The sequence below is a fragment of the Pinus tabuliformis genome, chromosome 2_1 (assembly GCF_031772625.1).
Source record: "Pinus tabuliformis cultivar Carrire ecotype Pingquan chromosome 2_1, CPIR1, whole genome shotgun sequence".
NCBI classification, from domain to species: Eukaryota; Viridiplantae; Streptophyta; class Pinopsida; order Pinales; family Pinaceae; genus Pinus; species Pinus tabuliformis.
This window is the reverse complement of record NC_142299.1, coordinates 678,458,662-678,467,693: the sequence shown is the minus strand read 5'-3', so window position 1 is coordinate 678,467,693 and position 9,032 is coordinate 678,458,662. Positions and strand designations below refer to the sequence as shown.

The following is a 9,032-nucleotide window of genomic DNA, read 5'->3' as shown; positions in this document are numbered from 1 at the left end:
GGTGCCACGAGTTCCAATGTCTTCTCCTTCTTGGCATCCTACTTATGGTCGTCTAGAAAGCCCTTGTGATTCAAGGCACCACCATGCACTTACCCCTTTACCTTGACATGATTCAAACTCAGAACAACTACAAAGATGTGATTCTCATAAAACATCGAAATCTCTTCTCATGTGAACCTAAGTCATCAACCACACTCTTTAAAAAAAAACCTTAAAGTGAATTGAACCTAGATAGAAATATCACCATAGTCATCTAATAAGTGATGGGGAGATTTTCAATAATATTAAAATACACATAAAAAATTAAATTAATTGTTCACATGAAATTTGAACAAAGAGATTATTAATTCCTCCCTGCCTGTTAAAATATTTTCAATCAGCTAAAATTGCAAAAAAATAAACAATGTAACTAAACAAACTCATGGGCCTCTCGAATCATTATTCGACTTTCATTCAGGGACTTCGGAGCTTCATTACTGTGGGAATTCGTTCAAGCGATTCAGATCCATTCACATCTTTGAGCTTGCCTCCTCCTCAGCTATCCGTGGATTTTCATTTTGCAGGATTTGGCCATTTTTTCACCGTTAGACCCTTGGCATCAGGTTTTCTACAAGGTATATTTTCCTCTAATACTGAGATTTTACCAGGCTTTTAAAGCTGGAGAGGTTACACAGAGACCAACAAATTAATAGGTTTAATAATAAGCCACAGTTCCCAACAGCTAAGCTCGAGGCCTCGTATAGTTTGAGGTATCCAGTGAAACGTGGTCCTATGGGAGGAGGGCAGTAGCAGCGGGGGCTGGTAGTAATAATACTCATCACAGTAATAATAATCATAATGCCCAGATATATTCATCAATGGAATTTCATGGACCTGGAAATCGGTGCATGGGGCAGAAGTCCTCGAGTATGGGAAGCACATCGTCGACCATAGGGCAGAAACTGGTTAACATAATTTTCATCACCTAAGCCCCCAGCCAGCGGCAGTTTCTCCAGGTGAGAAAACTTTCGAGCCCATCCACATCTGTTAGGGTTCAATATGGAGTTACATACCTTTTTGAATTCGATATCCGTTAATTTTAAGTTGTCGCTGCATTGAATGAATTCTGTTGCCGCATTATTCAGATTGCATTTTTTGCAGATTTTGTTGAGATATTGTTGTATTTTTTGTTGTCGTTTTAAAGTATTCCCTCTCTATTTGTTTAATTAAAATGAAAATCACCATGAAGGTGATGCACATAGTGCATAAATATAATAGTCTTCCATAACCAGGTCCCCTATTTCATTAAACACTGGAGACCAAAACAGATGACTTAGCGTACGCATCTGGCCTTCCTACAATCACTCAGATTTACAAAAAATTCTTTAACAAGTTCTGTGATTTGGATTCAAACTTTCAACTCCAACAAACAGAAAGGTCGCATTATCATTGTAGATATCCTATGGATCGTTTGAATTTCTGCATCTAGATTACATGCCTTGCTTTCAATGAAAGTTGGCATTGGTATTGTATGTACCATTTGGCTACCTATTCTCTGGAATGACATTCTCTATAATGAGTGTTTTCCCTGTAGAGAGGGTTTTAAGACGAATGGAGAACGGAGCACTTAAAGGGCCACTATTCAAAGCCCAATTTGAAGGAGAGATCTTGGAAGAGAGATTTGATCCCGGGATCAAGATATTTCATTTACCTTTTTCCCATTTCTTTCATCGAAGTTTGCCTCTGCATCCCGAGGATCTACTATAGGATATTGGATTGGATCTGCTGCTAGTACAACATTGCGCCTGGTCGAGTTCTCGGGGAAGGAGTGATGCGGAACTGTAATGTTTCTAACTAGGAAATTAAGTGATACCAAAGCAAACAGACAATCCAGCAATCAGAAATGCGAAATAAACATCATACACCCATGAAAACGTTGGAAATAGAGAATTGTTGAGCCATTTTATTAAATCATCAAGGGAAAATACAACATTGAATGGAATGGTGCCCCTGGGCCTGGGCTTGTCTCCAAGGACAAGCGTGAAAAAACCCAGGTGAGCAAACGTCGATCTGAGAGCTGCCCAACTGCTGCTTTAGAACTTATTTGCGCTATCTGCTGGAACAAAAAGGCTGGAATCACTGCTTCCCGTGCTTAGAAAATTATAAAACTTCAGCTCCCGGATCCTCAGCAAAAACCCACCAAAACCCAGGAAGGGTTTGGCCTAGTTCAGACTTCTGAAATTCAATCCCCAAGGAGTCCATCCTCTGCTGAAGCTGGCAAACTCGGCCTGTCTGAATGAAGCTAGGAAAGCTCTCCAAAACTGCCCCAAATCATCGGAATGAGACTCCGTGTGAATTTCCTTCCTTCCCAACTGTAATTCCGGTGCTATGGCTCTCTCCCTCAAGACCCATGTGTTGCTCAGTCTGGCCCTCTGTGCTGTCCTCCAAGGATGAGTTTTGAACTGCCCAATTGTTGCACTCACCTGCTCCAAAACTCCTCCCAAGTGCTGACCTCCTAAAGTCCCTCAACTCTTCAGATTCCTCCGGCAAGTGCTGACCCAATAAAGCTTTGTCCCCAACCGCGTGTTCCCTTCTCTGCTGGCCCAAAAATACGCACTGCTGGTTTGTGGCTGAATGTGTTGGCTATGAATCCTCCCTGGTGCTCCTCAAAGTGCTCTGAAAATGCCTTCCTAGGGTGGCACTCGTAGTCCCCCGAAGGTAAGGTTGAATCTCCCGCTTGAGAGATTTGTGGCTATTAGCTAAGCAACTTGAGCAAACAGTCAAGTGATTTTTGATATGCAAGAATGAATGAATCCCCAAGTGAGGAACTCTTCCTTCTAATGACTTCGTGGACCTCCCTTTTCCCCATGTGGGCCCCTCCAAAATCCATACGATTTCCCTCCAAGGCAATTCGAATTGCCCAATGTGTTTTCCCACGTGGGTGGCCCCCACCTTCCACTAGCAAATTAATCTGGCCTTCATTTCTCCTAAGTTCCTAAGTCAAAATTGCTTAGGTCCTTTTCCTTAACAGAATTTGTACAAAATTGTGGAGAGACAAAACCTATTACAAATTCTTTAGGGAAGGGACATGATAGGAACAAAACTCCCAGACTTGGATTTCAGGCAAACAACTCACACTATCTACCTTCTTTTTCATTACTTTATTTTGTTGTTCGTGACAATCTCTTGTTACCTTGAGCTTTTGAATTGAATCTGGGTGCTACTAGACAACTTCATTCACCAATTGTTGCAACTCAGATAATTTAAATTCTTTGACCGATTAGGATATTTTTTCATTTTTATCTTCATCCCAGGAAGAGAAACTAGTTGCAACTTCACTATTTTCTAATGGGGAAAATCCTTTCCACCTGCTGCTGCGGAATCTTCCTCCGACCATCTTGGTAAACAAATAAAAGAGTTTGCAGGTTCAACAATCCACTAGTAAAGTTTGGTAGAACCACTGAATTGATGATTACTTCTCCACCAAACGACCCACAAAAAATGATATTCCCTTCAGTTTATAGATAATGTTTTGACAATGATTGCACGACACATAGTGTCAAGCGGTGATGCGATGGAAAATATAGTGAGATAAAAAACCAATGATAATGTTGATGTTATATGTTGTCTGTCAATATATAATTTTGAGGCCTGTGACCGAGATATGATATCATTTTCATTAATTATTGGGTCCATGCGATGGATCTTTTTTTTTGGTTGGGGATGGTCATGGAGTTATTTTTAAATTTATTTGATTACGGTTCATTGTTTTAATGAATGAATGAATGAAATTTTAACGTCCATGAGACTAAAAATAGTCTATGGGATCACCAACCTCCATGCTTTTCGATTTTTGTAATTCAGCCATTTTCTTATTCAAATTGATGATGAACTGACCCAACCTTCTAACAGTCACCTCGCTGAAAAGACAATGCCAAGGGACCGATGCGAACATATTGCCATAATTGTCCCTGATGTTTCTGAAAGCATCACATTCCAAAATGAAATGGGTCATGGAGTGAATTTTTGGCATGGAAAGATAAAATAAATTAATTAACTGGATTTGATTGCATTAAAAACTAAAAAGCATGGTAATTATTTGTGTAGTAGTGGGGATTGACTGAGGCTACTGCTTTCCCAGTGCAACTTCTGCAAAAATTGACAAAATGTATTTTCTAGTACTCACATTTTGGTGTGAAAATGTCTTGTTTTGAGTGCCTCTTGGGTCAATTGGAACTTATTGCTTCTGTAGCATTTTTTATTTGCAACCAAATCTTTGTTGAGTTCCAAAAATTTTGGGAGTTAACACCACTCTTTGACTTTTACCTGAGTTCGATCGAGTTTTTGGTGATATTTTTTTTATTTGATTTGTTTTCTCCCCAAGTGAAGGAACCCTTTTGGACCTGTTAATTATTTTGTGTGTTATTGAAGACTTGTGTTTATTTGGTAAAAAGTTGAGTTCAAGTTTAGGAATGGAAGCTTGAGACCTCTTTTTGTTTTTGTTTTATTTGATTTGTTTTCTCCCCAAGCGAAGGAACCCTTTTGGACCTATTAATTATTCTATGTGTTATTGAAGACTTGTGTTTATTTGGTAAAAAGGTGAGTTCAAGTTTAGGAATGGAAGCTTGAGACCTCTTTTTCTTTTTGTTTTATTTGATTTGTTTTCTCCCCAAGCGAAGGAACCCTTTTGGACCTGTTAATTATTCTATGTGTTACTGAAGACTTGTGTTTATTTGGTAAAAGGTTGAGTTCAAGTTTAGGAATGGAAGCTTGAGACCCCTTTTTGTTTTTGTGACCTTCTTGTTTTTGTTTTTGTTTTTGGTGGGTAATGCTTCTTTTTATTATTAATGATGACAATACATACATGGTGTGTTTCAATCGAAAAATGGTGCTACTAAGGGCTACAAAACTGGTTTGGAAGAAAACCATATAAAGTCTCAAACTTTGACCTTAATATGCCTAGCTAGTAAAGTGCCATATGGCATGCCAAAACCAAAATCAAGGAAAGTCCAAAATTAAAGGCCCTGATCATTAGTACATCATAACAGTTTGTATCAGATCCTGATGTGGGCATTTCATCCTTTTGTCATTATGTTGGTGGCTTCTTGATGGATTGTTTTTTGGCTCAGTCTTTGGGGCACTAACTTCTCAGTGATTATTTTCTTGTTGCTTCTCACCCTTCGAAATTATCGATGGACTTTGTTTAGCTTATCATTTGGAGGCTGGTCTAGAGGATGAGGCCACCTATGGTGATTCTAGGTATAGACAATGATATGCAACCCAACAAAAGTCACTAATGACCAGAGTTTGATTAAACAATATATTATTTCCTATTTTTCTAAATGAATAAAAAGTTTTCAGTTCACATAAGCTGCCAAGTTGAGTGGAAGTCCACAGTTTATTGTAATTAATCTCCAAGGAAGGGATTCCTTTTACGGGATGGAAATGTGAAGTAAGTGACTACAGTAGGTCAATACCTATTGCCAAGCAGAGTTGGGGAATTGGTACAACTAGAATATATGTTTTCACAGCTCAAGCCATTTATCAAAAATTATTTGTTGTGGGGATGCCAAGGTGGATTATATGGAGGTTTTGGCTTTATAACCTTCCAATTTTTCCATATGCTATGGACCAGAAAGGTACATTTAATCTTAAAATTGTCCAGGGTAATGCTCATTGATAAATGATTGAAGGTTCAGTCCCCAATATAAATTTTTACTATGTGAATGCAATTTCCTTCCTTTCCTTCCAGAGCAAAAACAATCCACTTAGCATAGAGGGATGAGTTGGAGTGTGAGTTCTGCGGATACCCAAGCCACTTCATTCCTTCCATGTGTATTAAAGGTTCCTGAATCTATGAAAAGTTGAAGACCATCCCCCCATCAAAGTTGGCACAAAGAAGCAACCAAGGGCACATACAATAAATAATAACATGCATGGGAGCCAACTTTTAGTGCAGATTTGAAATCATGCTGCTAAAGTCTTGGGCTTATAAATCCATTTACCAAAATTCTTTTCCCGTATTTGTATAAGCATGTCCCATTGTTCCTCAAATTTTGCTTGAAAAGAGAAATAAATGCCTAGGAATTTGAAATTTTGGCTTGACTTGACACAAAACCACCCTTGTAATTTAAGTCAATCTGGCATCTTCTGTGAGCTCTACCTTTAAGTCAATCTGGCATGTCCTGTGAGCTCTACCTGTAGCAATAGGTTTTAGCTCACTAAATGTTTAGAGCTTAGGGCCTTGTAGAAAATGCCTAAGTAATCCATAGCACATTATTAATTGACTCCTGTTCTAGAACATTGAGTTTTACCACATTCACAAGCATCATTGGGTATGGTTTGTGCAGACGAATCCACTTAAATGAGACCTTGCTTGACCCTATGAGTTATCAGATAGACACTGGCCTCTGTTTGGCAAATTGATCAAAAAAGGATTAACTCTGGTTTAACTTTACACCCATTAAGAGAGAGACAAAGTTAGGTCTTGGTGAATAATATTTTAGTAGCCTTTAGAGAAGTTGGCTCAAATGCAAGAGGTAGAATAAAGGGATACCCCACTATCTTGTAATTTTTTTTTTTCGAAGCTGGTTTTTTTGATGAATAAGATGTTATGGCCATAATGACTGGGCCACTCCATGTCCTCACAGATTGCAATAATATTATCGATGATAAATTGCCCTTTGGTGAAACAAGTCTTCTCAGGTTTGATAATAATCATGAGAATATGCTTGATTATGAGTGTTGATCTTTGGTAAGACTATTACAGGAGACATTCAACAGAGTGATAGGCTTCCAGCTCATAGTCACTTTGGAATCTTTAACATTGGGTATAAACTTGATAATGCCTTTGTTTAAGTTGGTTCTCAATGATTGCTCTGTGATGGATTCTTTGTAAACCTCTGCAAAATGTCTGGATTGACAAAGTACTAGGTGGCATTATAGAATTCACATTGGAATCTGTCTAATCCCAGGACTTACCATCATCATTGTTCATGTTTGAGAGGGTAGCAGCTAGCTTACCCAAAGTCAAAGACTAGTCACACAATATTCTTTGTGCTTCATAAAGTTTGTGACACAACTCCAAAACAGGGTTGCATGGACGTTCCTCATTTAGTATTTGCAATTGAAAAATCTTTTGTAGGGAGAACTGAGAAGTAAATTGTTTCTCAATATCATCTTTTAAGGAAGCCTACCCTTGGTTGATTTTATAGTGGAGATTCTCTTCAAGCCTTCTTTTGAATATAGGGCCCCTAAAAAACTAGTTGCAACTTTTGTTCTGCCGAGTTTGATCCTGTGGGAGTTGATTCTTCGAAGGCTAGTAGAGCCTTTTCAATTCTTTGAAGATCTTCATCTTCTTTTCTTTGTTTTAATCTAGCCCAGGTTATTGTTTTGCCTTTTAGAACTGCTAGATTTTTTGCAAAGAGCTCCCCTGGGGAGGAGGTTTCATTATGGGAGCAATGGATCCAAGTGGCTAAGACCAAGTTCCTGAAACTCAGCTCCAACAACCAGGAGGAGTTAAATTTAAAAGGTGAAGAGGGTTTAGAAAGATTACCCTTGAGCTCCAGAAATATAGGAGAGTGATTAGAGATCCCACCACTCCCCACCCATTGATGAAAGAGAATTAAACTTGCCATAAGAGGGGCTTTGATCAAGAATCGGTCCAATCTTCTAGCAAGGGCATCTACCCCCAATCTGCGATTCCTCCAAGTTGGCTTGAGTTTAACAGGGTCAATATTTAGAAATTCGTGAGCATCCAACAAGTTTTCAAAAAATGCTATGAGATGATCACTTTGACCCCTGAAACCCCAGGATTTCGCTGATCTGAGGGAGAAATTTAAATCTCCACCAATAATGATATTATCTTGATTCATAAAATTAGCCTCCATGATTCTGTTCCAGAAGAATTCTCTGTTCTGGCAAGGGCCATAGATGTTGATGATCCTAAATGGTCTGCCGAGCTCCATAGACCAGATATCTGCACCAAGAAAACCTTCTCCTCCCCAAAAGTTGAGGATTTTTGTAGAATGAGTGTTAAACCCCAAGGCGCAGCCACCAGAGCGACCCTTTGTTAGGATTCAAAATTGATCATTTTTGACCTTACATTTTGGCCATAATATTATCCTTTTTCAGTTCAATAGTTGTAAGCTTTGATTACATGATGACTTATTCACCCCAAGGTATGAAGTAATTCTCCGCATAGCTATATGTTTAATTGTTCAATACATGTTCATGATTATCTTTATAATTATCTTTGGAAAAGCTGACTAAGTGCTAAGTAACCGTGGAACTGTCTAAAGTCTGCAGGAATTACAATTCGCAGTTGCTGTAACACCAGAAACAGCAACTACGCAGTTGCTGCAACACCAGAAGCAGCAACTACGCAGTTGCTACATCCAGCAACGACAACTATCTAAAGCGGGGAATGATATTTTGCAACAAACCGGAAACAACAAACAGCAACTACCTGAAGATTACCAGAATTCCGCGCTGATGCAGTATGATCTGCGACTGTCTAAAAAGGGAAAAACACAGTTGCTAAAATATCAGAAATAGCACGGGTTAACTAATCAGCAACCATGGGGAAACGGCGAAGGATAAGCGAGAATCCCAAGGAGACGGTCAAAGTTCAGTTACCAGCCGTGTAACAGCAAGAAGCTCAAGAAAGAATACATTATTGTAACAGTATCCTGTAACTCTTATTTTTGACAGGAAGATCTAACTGAATGAACTGTGATAATCTATTGTAATAGATGTCTCCTCTATAAAGAGGAGACATCTACATTGAAACGGGGGATAGTTTTGTAAAAGAGAATTTTTGAAGACAACAGCAAAGTCTGAACTCTCATTGTAATTTAATCTTTTGGCAGATGAATAGAAGACTGTTTTGAGCATCTAACCTGGTATTTGCATTCTTGGGAATCTTGGGAGAGGGACTGGGCCCACCTTCCTCACAAGATTCACCCATTTACTTTCCTGTCAAGTGTGTAAGTGTGTTTGGTAATTTCCTTATGATGGTACTCTGTGTTGGATTCTGTAGCATTGTCTCTGAT

At 38.8% G+C, this 9,032-nt stretch overlaps 1 long non-coding RNA gene across 2 annotated transcripts in view; it reads left to right on the top strand.

Annotated features, from left to right (window-relative positions):
- Nucleotides 1–387: 387 nt before the first annotated feature.
- The window catches only part of LOC149202430 (uncharacterized), a 29,376-nt gene continuing 20,731 nt past the window's right edge, over nucleotides 388–9,032 (top strand). For both annotated transcript variants that reach the window (XR_016253522.1, XR_016253521.1), the window contains exon 1: nucleotides 388–995. This is a non-coding gene — a long non-coding RNA (uncharacterized LOC149202430). The remainder of the gene's footprint in view (nucleotides 996–9,032) is intronic.